Consider the following 14,168-nt stretch of genomic DNA (forward strand, 5'->3'; position numbering starts at 1 on the left):
GGCTCACCTATCAGCCCTAAAGCTCTCTAATTAAGGAGAGGATTACCAATTTATTTCCAGAAAACACATTTTGGCTATCTTCTCTCTCAAAACACGTCCACTCCCTTACTTTTTCCCATTCTCCATTCATCAACCACATAAATAGTAGAGTTAAACAGTATGGGGTGTTTTATGAAGCTGGGGATGCAGCTTTGGACCTTAGTGACCCTGCAACATCTAGTTAAGAAGCTGCACATGAACAAAGTTACCAGGCACTGAAAGCTGACCACCTACGCTAGCAACCAGTAAACTCTCTTAATTATAACTAGACTTAACCCCAGCTCTACAGAATTCTGCAATACTATACAAAATATAATAATAATCCTTCTCAAGAGTCTCCATTCATGGTTAAAACAATAGATTAGGACTCTGTATGTTAAAAGTGTAGGACATTTTACCTAACGTATAAAGGAAAATATAAACAACTTACTTATTTAGCTAAAATCTGCATAGACGTTTACCCCAAATTATTTAAGTTATTAAGGATTTGTTATGTTTGTTAAGTTTTCAAAAAGACAGACTTGTTTAAACTTCAGAGTTGCAAACACATTTATTAACAAATTATAAGATTGAGTGCAAATCATATGATTCACATAAGTAGATGTACGTATAGTATTGGTAATGAATATATATATATATATATATACATATAGTTATACACAGAGCAACATACATTAGATTTCCTTCCAATTTTTATTTACATACAGTTACACACAAATTTACAACTGCTACAAATAAAACTAGGGATTTTAAGTATATTAAGTATGTCACTGAAATAAATGTATGGACATAAATATGTATATAATATACTAAAAATACATAGAGACTTGTATCAACATAAGTACTTACAAATACAGTTAAAACTGTCATAAACTTGCACAATTGGGTCATACATTAACTTAAGTACCATCCCATATAAACAGGGCCGGACTGGGACCAAAAAAAGGCCCGGGCATTTTACAGCAAAGAGGCCCACTCCCCTCCCCCCCCCCCCCCAATTACAGCCAGAAAAAAAAACACAAAACAAATCACTCAGGCTTCAGAGAGCAGTTAATATCATAAACACAGTGTGTTTAGGCTTAGGGTGTAAATATACATATTTATTTGTGGCTGGCATAGACACTTAATGACAGTTAACCTGAAAGAGGCCCCCAGTAATGAGATCATAACACCCACAAGTGGCTGAGAGGGTGCCAGGGGGTATTTAGTTCAGTAAGTGAATAGGCAGTCGAGCATGCCCACATCTGCCTATAGTGACCTATGCCTTTACTTATATGAGGGCAGGGAAAACATCAGCAAGTAAATTCACATGAGTCCTCACCTACCTGGACGCCTGCTGAGTCGCAGCCTTGTTGTCATCTTCGTCGCACTGTAGTGCACTCGCCTCTCTGGCCTCTCCTCACACTGGCAGTTGAATCTGGCACCTCACCTCTGCTCACTTGCCCCCCTCACTCACTGAATGCCATGGAGCCCTCAGCCGGCCCGGACCCTCCTGCATCTTTACGACCTCCCTCCAACCACTGACAGTGACACACATGACGGCTGCATCTTTTTCGGGCCTCGCCACCTGTTAGCCTAAGCTCCACTATCGCTGCCGTCCTCGCAGCCTCAGTGCGTCACCAGGTCACGTGGACCCGGCACGCGGCATTAGTGTAGTGTAGCCGCGTGCAGGGCGTGTGACTGTCTATCACTTGACTAACTTCACTCACAGTGTGCTCAGAGACCCAGGCCGGAAGTGCGCATGTGCGGACAGTGCGACGGCTGCGCGGCCAATCCGAATGGGGGGAGGGGACCAATGGGAGGAAAGGAATGTTTGTAGATGACGGCGCAGCGGCCGCGGCCCTGAATCCTGATTTCCCAGGCAGCCGGCCCAGACACAGCCACAGACAGTCAGACAAGAGTCCTCCAGAGTCCAGACTGAGAGAGACTAGTTGGTTGTGGCTTGTAGACAGCGGTAACACGTCGGGTACCATATGCGCATCTGACAAGTGCAGTGAGTGACCCACCTGACCTGACCAAAGTAAAGTTTCAAGATTTGTGCTGCAGACAGACAGTAGTACAAAGAAATAAAGTACAAAACATATATATATATATATATATATATATATATATATAAATTATAATAAAACATAAGATTTATTAAATAAATATTTTTCAAAAAAAAAAAGTTTTCAATTTTTTTTTTCCCATTGCCGTGAGGTCGCAGTGGGCGGGGCTAAACAACCTTGCGGCCTACCGGGCAAATGCCCGGTATGCCCGATGGCCAGTCCGGGACTGCATATAAATACTTATATATAAATTATATCTGAACAATACACTTACATACATACATCATTTTAAATTTACATATCAATCACAAATATAAAAGCACACAAAAACACAGTTCACTCTTTACCTTGTGTACAAATGCATTTAAACACAAACTACCATCAAACACCCATACCACAACATTAAATGGACAGTTCACCCAAAAAAAATCTCCCCTTTAAATTATTCCCAATGATCCTTTTTACCTGCTAGAGTGTTTTAAATTGGTTACACGTAGCTCCTTTACTCCTATTTCAGCATTTGAAATAGCTGATTTAGCCTGTGGTATAGCCACCTATACTGAACATATTAATACTGGAGTATAGGCTATTGAATAACCTAAGTAATCACAGCCAGCAGAAGAAGTTACGCTCTCAGTGGGATGCAGGATAGGTAAGTAATAAAATAATAATTGTCCATTGTTCTCTCTATGCATTGAGCTTTGGTGTTCCAGCCAAATCGTCTATTAAAGTATATGGGATATATAATATTTAACTTTAGATTAGCAAATTTATGCATAACTAAATATATTTCTTACAGAAGATTCCATTTCAAGCTTCAGATAACACAAAGAACATATTTATTACATATTTACTTCTAAACATAATACATTATTTATATTTCTGTTCTAGACAATAACATTAGTAATTAAGATCAACTGCATTAAATATCTTTACTGGTAACAATCTAAGTTTAATACCTGGCTTATTCATTTTAGTTTGAAATGACTACTTTTTAGCAGTTTTCTTGCATTGGTTTGTATTTATTCTAAGCATGTTTATTGTTTGTCTTTGTACTGGATGCATAATAGTGTGTCATTGCTTTATGTATTGAACCTGAAATGTAAAGGGTGCTCCACTAACATAAACCCCACCCAAACTATAATCTAAGAAAAAAATGTTGCTGGGCTGCCCATTAGTCTGTTGTGGACACTTGATAGCCAACACCCTGCATTAGCCACAAGAAAAAACAACAACTAGATGTGCATGAAGTAGCAGCCTAAATCAATACTTTGTCAATATATGTAGCTTTCATTTCATCATTCTTCATCATCAAGGTAATGTTACACGTCACTTTTATGTTGTTTAAGAAAGTTTGTTAAGAATTATTATATAATTTAAAGTAGATCTTTATGTTTTTAAAATATTTTCTTAATGATAAATAATGTTTTAATATAAAAATTATGGAACTTGGTACAGATAACTACACCAAAAAACAAAAATGTTTTAGTTATTCAAGTAATGATATCAATTTAAAAATTATGCTATTTGATTTTCGGATACATTGCGACTGCCAAATACATTAACGTTTTGCTGTTCATACTAGTGACCATACTACTCTTTTAACCTTGCAATCTCCGTTTTTGTGTGCCTTTATATTTATGATTGATATGTAAATTTAAAATGATGTATGTAAGTGTATTGTTCAGATATAATTTATATATAAGTATTTATATGGGATGGTACTTAAGTTAATGTATGATCCAATTGTGCAAGTTTATGACAGTTTTAACTGTATTTGTAAGTACTTATGTTGATACAAGTCTCTATGTATTTTTAGTATATTATATACATATTTATGTCCACACATTTATTTCAGTGACATACTTAATATACTTAAAATCCCTAGTTTTATTTGTAGCAGTTGTAAATTTGTGTGTAACTGTATGTAAATAAAAATTGGAAGGAAATCTTATGTATGTTGCTCTGTGTATAACTATATGTATATATATATATATATATATATATATATATATATATATATATATATATATATATATATATATATATATATATATTCATTACCAATACTATACGTACATCTACTAATGTGAATCGTATGATTTGCACTCAATCTTATAATTTGTTAATAAATGTGTTTGCAACTCTGAAGTTTAAACAAGTCTGTCTTTTTGAAAACTTAACAAACATAACAAATCCTAAATAACTTAAATAATTTGGGGTAAACGGCTATGCAGATTTTAGCTAAATAAGTAAGTTGTTTATATTTTCCTTTATACGTTAGGTAAAATGTCCTACACTTTTAACATACAGAGTCCTAATCTATTGTTTTAACCATGAATGGTGACTCCTGAGAAGGATTATTATTATATTTTGTATAGTATTGCAGAATTCTGTAGAGCTGGGGTTAAGTCTAGTTATAATTAAGAGAGTTTACTGGTTGCTAGCATGGGTGGTCAGCTTTCGTTGCCTGGTAACTTTGTTCATGTGCAGCTTCTTAACTAGATGTTGCAGGGTCACTAAGGTCCAAAGCTGCATCCCCAGCTTCATAAAACACCCCATACTGTTTAACTCTACTATTTATGTGGTTGATGAATGGGGAATGGGAAAAAGTAAGGGAGTGGACGTGTTTTGAGAGAGAAGATAGCCAAAATGTGTTTTCTGGAAATAAATTGGTAATCCTCTCCTTAATTAGAGAGCTTTAGGGCTGATATGTGAGCCTTCACTATACCAAAAGCTTCACTACTTTAAATATGGCTTCTCGCAATCCCTGGGAGCTGATGTTAGGAAATATTATGCAACTAGGATAGCACTCCCCTTCACAAATGAATGTGTGTGAGTTAGACAGTTGCTAAGGCACATGGTCCCAAAACAATATCCAGGGATAGTGCATGGAGGTAAAAAGCAAAATATATACACACAAAAAGAGAGAGAGAGAAAAGAAATAAGTGGATCTTGCCCTACACTACCCTTGCACAATATATTCACCCATTGTTATAGCAAATAACAGTCACACCAGCATCTTCAGATACTAAATGTTCTTTGTTAATAGTACAAGATACAAATAAAATCCTAGAGATTGCATTGAATTGCTATAAAACTGGCATCCCTGTGGAAAATATAAATATGCTCATATACAACATAGCTAATATAAATATGCTCATATACACCATACCTAATATACAAATGCAGTTTGTCCTTAGTAAACAAGATGAAAATAGACTCATCTGATATAGCCAACAAGTGCATTAAGTGATGTATTATTAGTATGAGAGGTTAAAAATCACTAGCTATATTAAGTGGTCACAATGAAAACACATTGCTGTTGTAAACTGTTTTTGTGGGTATAAAGTTAATTTAAAATGATAATTGAGAATTTGCTTCTGTTGCATGTTGTTAGCCTAAAATAAAAAATTAGAAGTTTTTTTTTTTTTTTTTTTAATTAAGGCTAGAAAATATTTAGAAACATTTTTTTAAAATATAAATAGTTTAGATTCTTCAAAACTCTGTTGCATGTTGCTAGCCTAATAAAGTTAGGAAATATTTCACTGTTAAATCATAATTAATATACATATTTCAATAAAAGAGCTGTTTTTTTAAAAAAAAATTATAAATATAAATAAAAAATAACATAGCTTACCGTTGGATACTGTTGTTGATAAGCAACATCGTGATGAAACTGCTCCATTATACTTTGAGTCACTTGTACTTTGAAACTGTATGAGCCAGAAGGCCAAATTTTAAGTTTCACACCCACAAAGTTAATGTGTAACATGTATAAGTTGTATGAAGATTCTGATATGAATTTGATATTAAAAACAATATCAGTAAATGTACATTTATAAGATTTTATTTACCATGCTACATAAAATTAGGTAAGAGTTTAAGTTTTTTTTTAAAAAAAACAGATAACACGCTAATCTTGTATAGTTGAAGGTCGCTTTAAGGTTATGTAAAGTTATGTTTCTGAATGTTTATTTTGTGATCAATAAGTTAACCTTGTGTAAACCTGTGTGAATTTTGTTTTTGGCTGTGTTGCAAATACCATTTTAATCAACTAGATTTTATAACATATTTTAATGACATTATCTTGCTACAGCAAATGTATGGATGAGTTTAATGCAACGTGTTATACTTAGCAGGGACTCGTCTTGTGTAAAGATGCCTGTTTATTTATTTTAATCAATGACTTAACATTGCGAGATATAAGCAGTCTGTTCAAACATTTTACATTTTATATCCTTTTGATAGCAACCCCTTGCTACAGAAATGTAGGTAAAAGTTTAATGCAACGTGTTATGCTTAGCAGGGACTCGTCATGTGTAAAGATGCCTGTTTATTTATTTTAATCAATGACTTAACATTGCGAGATATAAGCAGATTGTGCATTCAGAGAATTTTGTTCATACAATGTGCTGGCATGAAGACAGAGAAGATGTGCAATGCTGAATTAAATGATTTCATTCACAGAAATCTTATAACAAATGTTAATAAAACATTATCAAAATTATACTTTTATCTCCCTTTTTAAAAACTCCTAATATTTTAATAGAATACAATATCAAAGTGTAATTTACAACTTTTAGAATTAAATTACATTTATTTTTTATAAATCAAAATATCAATAATACAATTCTTACAACCTTTTAATCCTAATAAATATACTTATCAATTCAGTTATATCAAAATCACCTTTTTTATATCAATTTTTTAGCAATTTAATATAAAATCACTTTTTTTTTATATATCAATTTTATATCAGTTTTATATCAATTTTATATCAATTTAATATAAAATGACTTTTTTATATCAATTTTATATCAATTTTATATCAATTTTATATCAAAATCACCTTTTTATATCAATTTTATATCAAATCGATATTAAAAAGGGGCGGGATTAAGGGAGGAAAAAAGGGGCGTGTCAACCTGTCAAAGGTGTGAAAAAGGGGCGTGGTACCTGTCAAAAAGGTGTTTGACATAACCTCCATACTCTTACTACTATTATTTCCAGGAGCAGTACAGCTCATCTAGCATGTCTAGACGTTTAATGATTCTGACTATTGTTCTGAGCCTCTACTCTATACTGGCTCTATCATGAGATCCGTAGTGGCTCATGAAATTTCCCGTGGAGAGAGAGCGATCATTATCCATGTTAGAGGTTGGTCTGTAGAGAAATGCCCAGCAGTAGTAGTAGAGGATGTATTAGGCAGCTCAGAGTGTGTCGGCTCCATATCAGTAACAATTTATCTGTTGGGAGTAGAAGAATAACTGACTCCTTTTGATAATCGCACAAATCACTCTCAACTAGTGTGTCATCCAGATTCTCTCTTTAGTCAGTTAAGTCAGGCTATTGTGGTGGTAAAAGAGGTGTCAGATCTGTATTGATAACTGTAGAGGCTGTGGTAGGCCCAAAACAAGTTGTGACTAACTTATCGAGGCTCTCAAAGTGTTCATAAAAAAGCTTATGTAGTGCTTCCTCTAAAAATTATGAGGATAACTCCATTGTAATATGCATATCTCCAAAATATGAACAAAGATCGCTGTCTGCATATTGTTTTGGTTGAGGTTAGAGTTTAAGGCTTAGAGGGTCCATTTTACTTCCCTAAACCAGACCCCTAAGAAACCAGCCCCCCATGGCCTGCCCATCACGAATACCTGAAATAAATACACAACACCAATTTTGCCAATAGAAAATGGAAAGGTCACTTTTATTTATATAGATTTTGCTATTGTAGCCAAAATCAGATAATAGAGCCATAAATCAATTCCAGCAATTTCAACACCACAAATCAACATAATGCCCAAGCATTTCAATTGAACATGAGCCCACGTATTCCGGGGGGTGACCACAATAAACCCCCCCCCCCCGTGGCCCGACCCAAGTAATTGGCCGAGAGAACCTGCTGCACAATCTGCCCAGCAGCTAGACCACCGGATCATGGCTCCAAGCCGAGTGCGCAGCGGGATCCTCCCACCTCCTCAATTCCACGCCCACGTGCCAGGCTCATTTCCCCGCTCTCCACCATTTATTATCTTTCCTCTGCTATAGCTGCCGTGTTCTTAACGCCTCTGGTTAGCTTAGACCGATTTGCGTCACCCGCTTAACCTCGGCTGCAGCTCTTCCTTGTCCTTAAGGGAAACACAGGTGGTCTTACTACGATCCAACCAACTGGTTAGCATCCTGCCCATATCTGTGTTTGCTTGCTCTCTTCCTTCTCTGTGTGACCTCTCCAATTGCGATTCGCTCTCTCCTACTGCTCCTAATGCAGGGTGGGTGGGAGGGAAACAAGAAAAATATATTAGTGTGCTTCACTTCCTGCTACTCTGATTTATACTACCTGTTGTTAAGTGCCGCCCCCTTTTACCCAACCGCCCATACCTTTGTTCCTTATCTTTCCTCCTCCTATCCTACTATCTTCTTTTTCAGCTTCCCCCCTCTCTACTCCTTATCCTAAAATTAACCCTTTTATGTCCAGCATAGGAGCCCCCAGCCTTAGTGATGTTCCAGTCATATTCCTTCCTTCCTCTTATTGTGAGCATTTGTAGGTAGTGGATCATTATCCAAGATGGTGGTTCGCGCCTCTCGGTTTGACTGTGCCACTGGTGTAGACATAATGCCCGACATCAGGCCATCCCACAGCAATACTGACACCGAGCCCCAAACTCTAGGCAAAGAGTTGTGACATCAAAGTTGGCGGTGGCTGCTCAGCCCCCAACTCAGAAGGAGATAGCTGGTAGCCAATTCATTGTATGGTCGGTCCGATCCCAGCTCTTGATCTCCCGGTGCAGTGTTCTTGTAATCTCCCAGTCTAATTAAAAAAGTAAGGAGTTTACATCTTGGGGTATATATATTGTAAGTTTAATTAGAATAACCCCATAAATTCACTTAAGACCTGGAGCTCCTCTTAGATGCGACCATTCGCTTTGGTAGCTAGCTCTGCCCCCAGAGGAGTAAAATTTAACATATGATAGACTGTTTATTTTTCAGAACATATTTGTTTCCAGTTTCTCAATTACCTTGTAATATTTTCTCATTATTCTCTACAAACAAACATCTCATACATGTGTTCACTGAATTAACCTTAATCAAAAATGTAGAGCTTTTTGAAGCAAATGTTCTTACTCTGATTACCTGACTTTGAACCAAGCTTCTAATTGTATTTCTTGGATGTTAGCACTGTGCATGCAGCATTTTATTTAAATTCAAGTTATTTTCTTCTCAAGATAATACTATGTCATGTGAATTGCATTATCCAATTTTCTATTACAAATACATTTATCTCTTCCATAGAAGAAAATACAAATGTAGATTAGGGATTGTGCTTTCTTAGGCATCAATAAATTAGTTTTTAAGAGGTTAATATGAAGAATAGGAGAACAGAATATTGGACACACAAAAACCCACACAACACAAAATGTACACACAGACGCGTACCCTGTGTTATTTACCCGGTGTGTAAATAACGCTAAAAATTTAGCGCTACCACACTTTCCATAGCGCTGCCATTACAAGTTACAGAAAAACCTTCTTGTGCTGTGCGATAGGGTGCGTTAAGCTCTATACCGCACGAAAGCCAAGTCCTGACTTGACATGCTCATGCACATTTTCCCCCATAGACATCAATGAAGAAAAAGTGTTAGAAAAAACACCTGTAGTTGCAGAATGGCGATCGCTATAACGCAATCCTCATTGATGTCTATGGAGATATGGTTATGTAAAAACTTAACAACCTAACATAAACCCCTAGTCTAAATGCCCCTAATCCCCCAACATCGCAGACACTAAATAAAGTTATTAAGTTATTAACCCCTAATCCGCTGCCCCTGACATCGCCGACACTAAATAAGGTTATTAACCCCTAAACCGCCGGCCCCCCATATCACGACACACTAAATGAAACTATTAACCCTTAAACCACCCTAAATTAAAGTTACAATATAACTACCTTAAAATAAATAAAAACCTACCTGTGAAATAAAAAAAACTAAGATTAAACTATAAATAAACCTAACATATCTGTTTTAAAAAAATAAAATAAAATAAAACTAAAAAAAAAAAAATTACAAAATTAAAAAATCTTAACTCTATGAAAAAAAAATGACAGGGAATTGCCCTAAGTTAAACAGCTCTATTACATTAAAAAATATCACAAAGTACCCCCTAAATGTAACCCCCCCACCTAACCAACCCAACCCCACCCAAGCAACCCCCCAAAATAAAAAAACTAACCTAAGCTACCCATTGCCACTAAAGGGGCATTTGTATAGGCATAGCCCTTAAAAGGCCCTCCATATACCCAAAACCAAATAAACCTATTAACCCCTAAATCGCAAGCACCCCACATCGCTACTACTATAATAAACCTATTAACCCCCAAATCTCCGGCCCCCCACATTGCTACTTATAAAATAAATCTATTAACCCCTAAACTGCCGGTCCCCTATATCACTCCTAATAAAATAAACCTATTATCCCCTAAACCGCCATCCCCAACGCAATAAACCTAATTAAACTATTAACCCCTAAACAGCAATCCCCCCACAATGCAAATAACTAATTTAATCGCTAAGCTCCCTAACCTAACACCCCCTAAATTAACCCCAATTACATAAAATTAAAAAATACTAAGTTAAAATTAAAATAAAAAATCCTAACATTACTTAAAAAAACAACAACCTAAGATTAAATTAAATTAAATAAATCTAAAATTACAAAAAATAAAAAAGTCTAAAGTTACAGAAAAAAATAAACCAAATTATCAAAATTAAAAAAATGAAACCTAATCTAATACCCCCATAAAAATTAAAAAGCCCGGGGGCGGAGCTGGCCACCATGGGTAATGGCTGCATTCTGAGAGCACTCTGTAGCTACAGCTCCTTTATTTCCACTTGCAGGGGAGGAAATCAGTGCCTGAACGATCTGGTGTCACTATAATGTGAAGTACCTACTTGCGATCATAACGGTAGATCTAGATTGTAAATTCCCACGGACCCTCAATCCCCCTGTATTTGTCTGTAAAATGTTGTCTTTTATCGTATTGTTTCTCCATTACCCATGGGCATCGCTGTGGAATCTGTTGGCACTTTATAAATAAAGAATAATAATAATAATCCCTGAAGCTAACGTGCCCTCTGAGGAGGAAAAGGGCCACGGCCTACATACACAGCACATGCCGACTCAGTGGATTGTCTAACATAATCTACTGCAGAAAGCTTGTACAAGGGAGATGGAACTTCCTTATTACAGCCGTACAGGTGCACATCTCTTATCGCCCTAGTAGCACAAGAACCTAGCAGAACACACGCTAATCAAGGTGGAGACATGCACTATGCCACACTTTATTTTTTATCTGCTTAATGGCAGTATGGGGATCACTTCCTAGCCTCTCCCTAAATGCAAACAAATGTTTGCAACGCTTCGCATGAACAATTCCTATGACTTTAAGGGGCCTTATAAGAGCCATATTGGCATGGCTTGAAGTCAGGAATAGAGTGTATAAAAATTGATGGGAACTTTTATATTTATGTTGCAGCTGCTCATAGAGAATGATCAGTATATACTGCTGTGTATCATCCATTAACACGGCCTGTGTGCTTACACAACATACCCTTTTTTCTTGCACTATAATCTGCAGATGTCTTTCCAATATGTAAAGAAATGGAGCAGATATAACAACAGCAACTGAGGCAGTAGTTCTTATGTCCACTTTACATTTATAATTGGTGGTGCAGCCCATGGAATCAGTATAAAGAGATTTCCAGCATTCACATAATTCTGAAGCCTTTATATCTGGCCTGGTCTGATCTTTGTGTAATGATGGCTACTAAAAGATCAGCAAAAACTGATAAGGCAACTAAAGCAGGAAGTACTCCAGGTCCAAAAATAGACAACTATTTTAAGGCACTTGAATCTGTTGTTGCAGAAGCCAATATACCCTCCTCACCAGCCTCAATAGAAGCACTGGACTGCAGTCCGCCCAGATACAGGAGGATGACAATCCAATTACCAAAGCAGATCTGCGTTTTCTGCCAACCAAAGATGATTTTGCCACTCTTCTAACCCAAGTTGGCCATATTATCAAAGAGGGTCTGTCTGAGGTTAAGCAAGACATCACCGCTTTAGGTCAAAGGGTTATGACCCTAGAAGAATAATCTGAAACTCTAATACGTGATCAAGATGCACTGACAACACAACTACAACAACAAGGCACCATAATCACAAAACTCCAACATCAAGTGGAAGACCTTGATAATAGAGGAAGACGTCAAAATCTTTGTGTCAGGGGAGTCCTGGAAACAGTTGTTCCCAATCAAATACAAGAATACCTACAGAAACTGTTTTCTGGTCTCCTATAAAGCACCGGTGAAATCTCAATCACTTTATATAGAGCGCACAGAGTGCTCAGGTCTAGACCCCCAGATACAGCCCCACCACGGGACATCATTTTAAAATGTCAGAATTACAGCTAAAAAAGAGAAGATTATGGGAGCTGTGAGAAAGAAACAACTTATCCAATTAGACTGCCACACTGCAAATTTTCGCAGACATCATTCCAATAACGCTGACCAAGAGGTGTGAAGTCCGTTACCTAACACAGCACTTGAAAGATCTGGTAATACAATACAGATGGGGTTTCCATTCAGCATCAGGGTATTAAAGAAAAAACAACTAGCAGAATACACCTCACCAGAGGACTTAGACACATTCTGCACCCAGTTGGGTATTTCCCAGCCATCACTATCCAAGTTAAGTGATTCAGGCACTTCAGAGGATTCCATGATGCTGAACCCTAAACCACAATGCTAGACTTGGTAGTCAGTTACCAAGAAACACCAAACAGGAAGACAAACAGTTGGTCTTATATTGTTCTTAAAGCCAACCAGCATGAGCTGGGTCTTATATGTGTTTGTAATACACTTCCTGCATGAGCTGAATACCAAAGAAAAGGATTGAAGATATTTTATAACTTCAGAAATATAGTCCAAGCTGATTGTGCAAGGATAGGTTAAAGTCTAACTTAGACTGTCAGTACTTTGTACAAAGAAACCGCTTTAGATATGAGACTTTAGAAAGAGATCTCTTGTAATCCCTTTGTTGTTAAGAGTATATAATAACATTTCGGTTATAAGATATACAATGACAAAAGTGCCCCTCTTTATAGAATATTCGTAGCAGTTCGGTAACAAGCTGTAGAAGAAAAATATACAAGGAAGAGTGTACAACCTATCGCCTAGATTTAGAGTTCTGCGTTAGCCGTCCAAACCAGCGTTAAGGGCTCCTAACGCTGGTTTTGGCCACCCGCTGGTATTTAGAGTCAGTCAGGAAAGGGTCTAACGCTCACTTTCCAGCCGCGACTTTTCCATACCGCAGATCCCCTTACATCAATTGCGTATCCTATCTTTTCAATGGGATCTTTCTAACGCTGGTATTTAGAGTCTTGGTTGAAGTGAGCGTTAGAACTCTATCAACAAAACTCCAGCCGCAGAAAAAAGTCAGGAGTTAAGAGCTTTATGGGTTAACGCCGGTTCATAAAGCTCTTAACTACTGTGCTCTAAAGTACACTAACACCCATAAACTACCTATGTACCCCTAAACAGAGGCCCCCCCCACATTGCCGCCCCTCTGATAAAAATTTTTAACCCCTAATCTGCCGACCGCACACCGCCGCAACCTACATTATCCCTATGTACCCCTAATCTGCTGCCCCTAACATCGCCGACACCTACATAATATTTATTAACTCCTAATCTGCCCCCCCCAATGTCGCCGCTACCTTACCTACACTTATTAACCCCTAATCTGCCAACCGGACCTCGCCGCTACTCTAATAAATGTATTAACCCCTAAAGCTAAGTCTAGCCCTAACACTAACACCCCCTTAAGTTAAATATAATTTAAATCTAACTAAATAAAATAAATCTTATTAAATAAATTAATCCTATTTAAAGCTAAATACTTACCTGTAAAATAAACCCTAATATAGCTACAATATAACGAATAATTATATTGAGCTATTTTAGGATTTATTTTTATTTTACAGGCAACTTTGTATTTATTTTAACTCGGTACAATAGCTAT

General features: G+C 36.8%; 1 long non-coding RNA gene across 1 annotated transcript in view; it reads left to right on the forward strand.

The window, feature by feature from the left end:
• Positions 1 to 3,222: 3,222 nt before the first annotated feature.
• Positions 3,223 to 14,168, forward strand: part of LOC128659511 (uncharacterized) — a 210,990-nt gene continuing 200,044 nt past the window's right edge. Inside the window, exon 1 of the long non-coding RNA XR_008402413.1 lies at positions 3,223 to 3,403. This is a non-coding gene — a long non-coding RNA (uncharacterized LOC128659511). The remainder of the gene's footprint in view (positions 3,404 to 14,168) is intronic.

This window comes from Bombina bombina, chromosome 5 (assembly GCF_027579735.1).
Source record: "Bombina bombina isolate aBomBom1 chromosome 5, aBomBom1.pri, whole genome shotgun sequence".
In the NCBI taxonomy this organism is placed as follows: domain Eukaryota; kingdom Metazoa; phylum Chordata; class Amphibia; order Anura; family Bombinatoridae; genus Bombina; species Bombina bombina.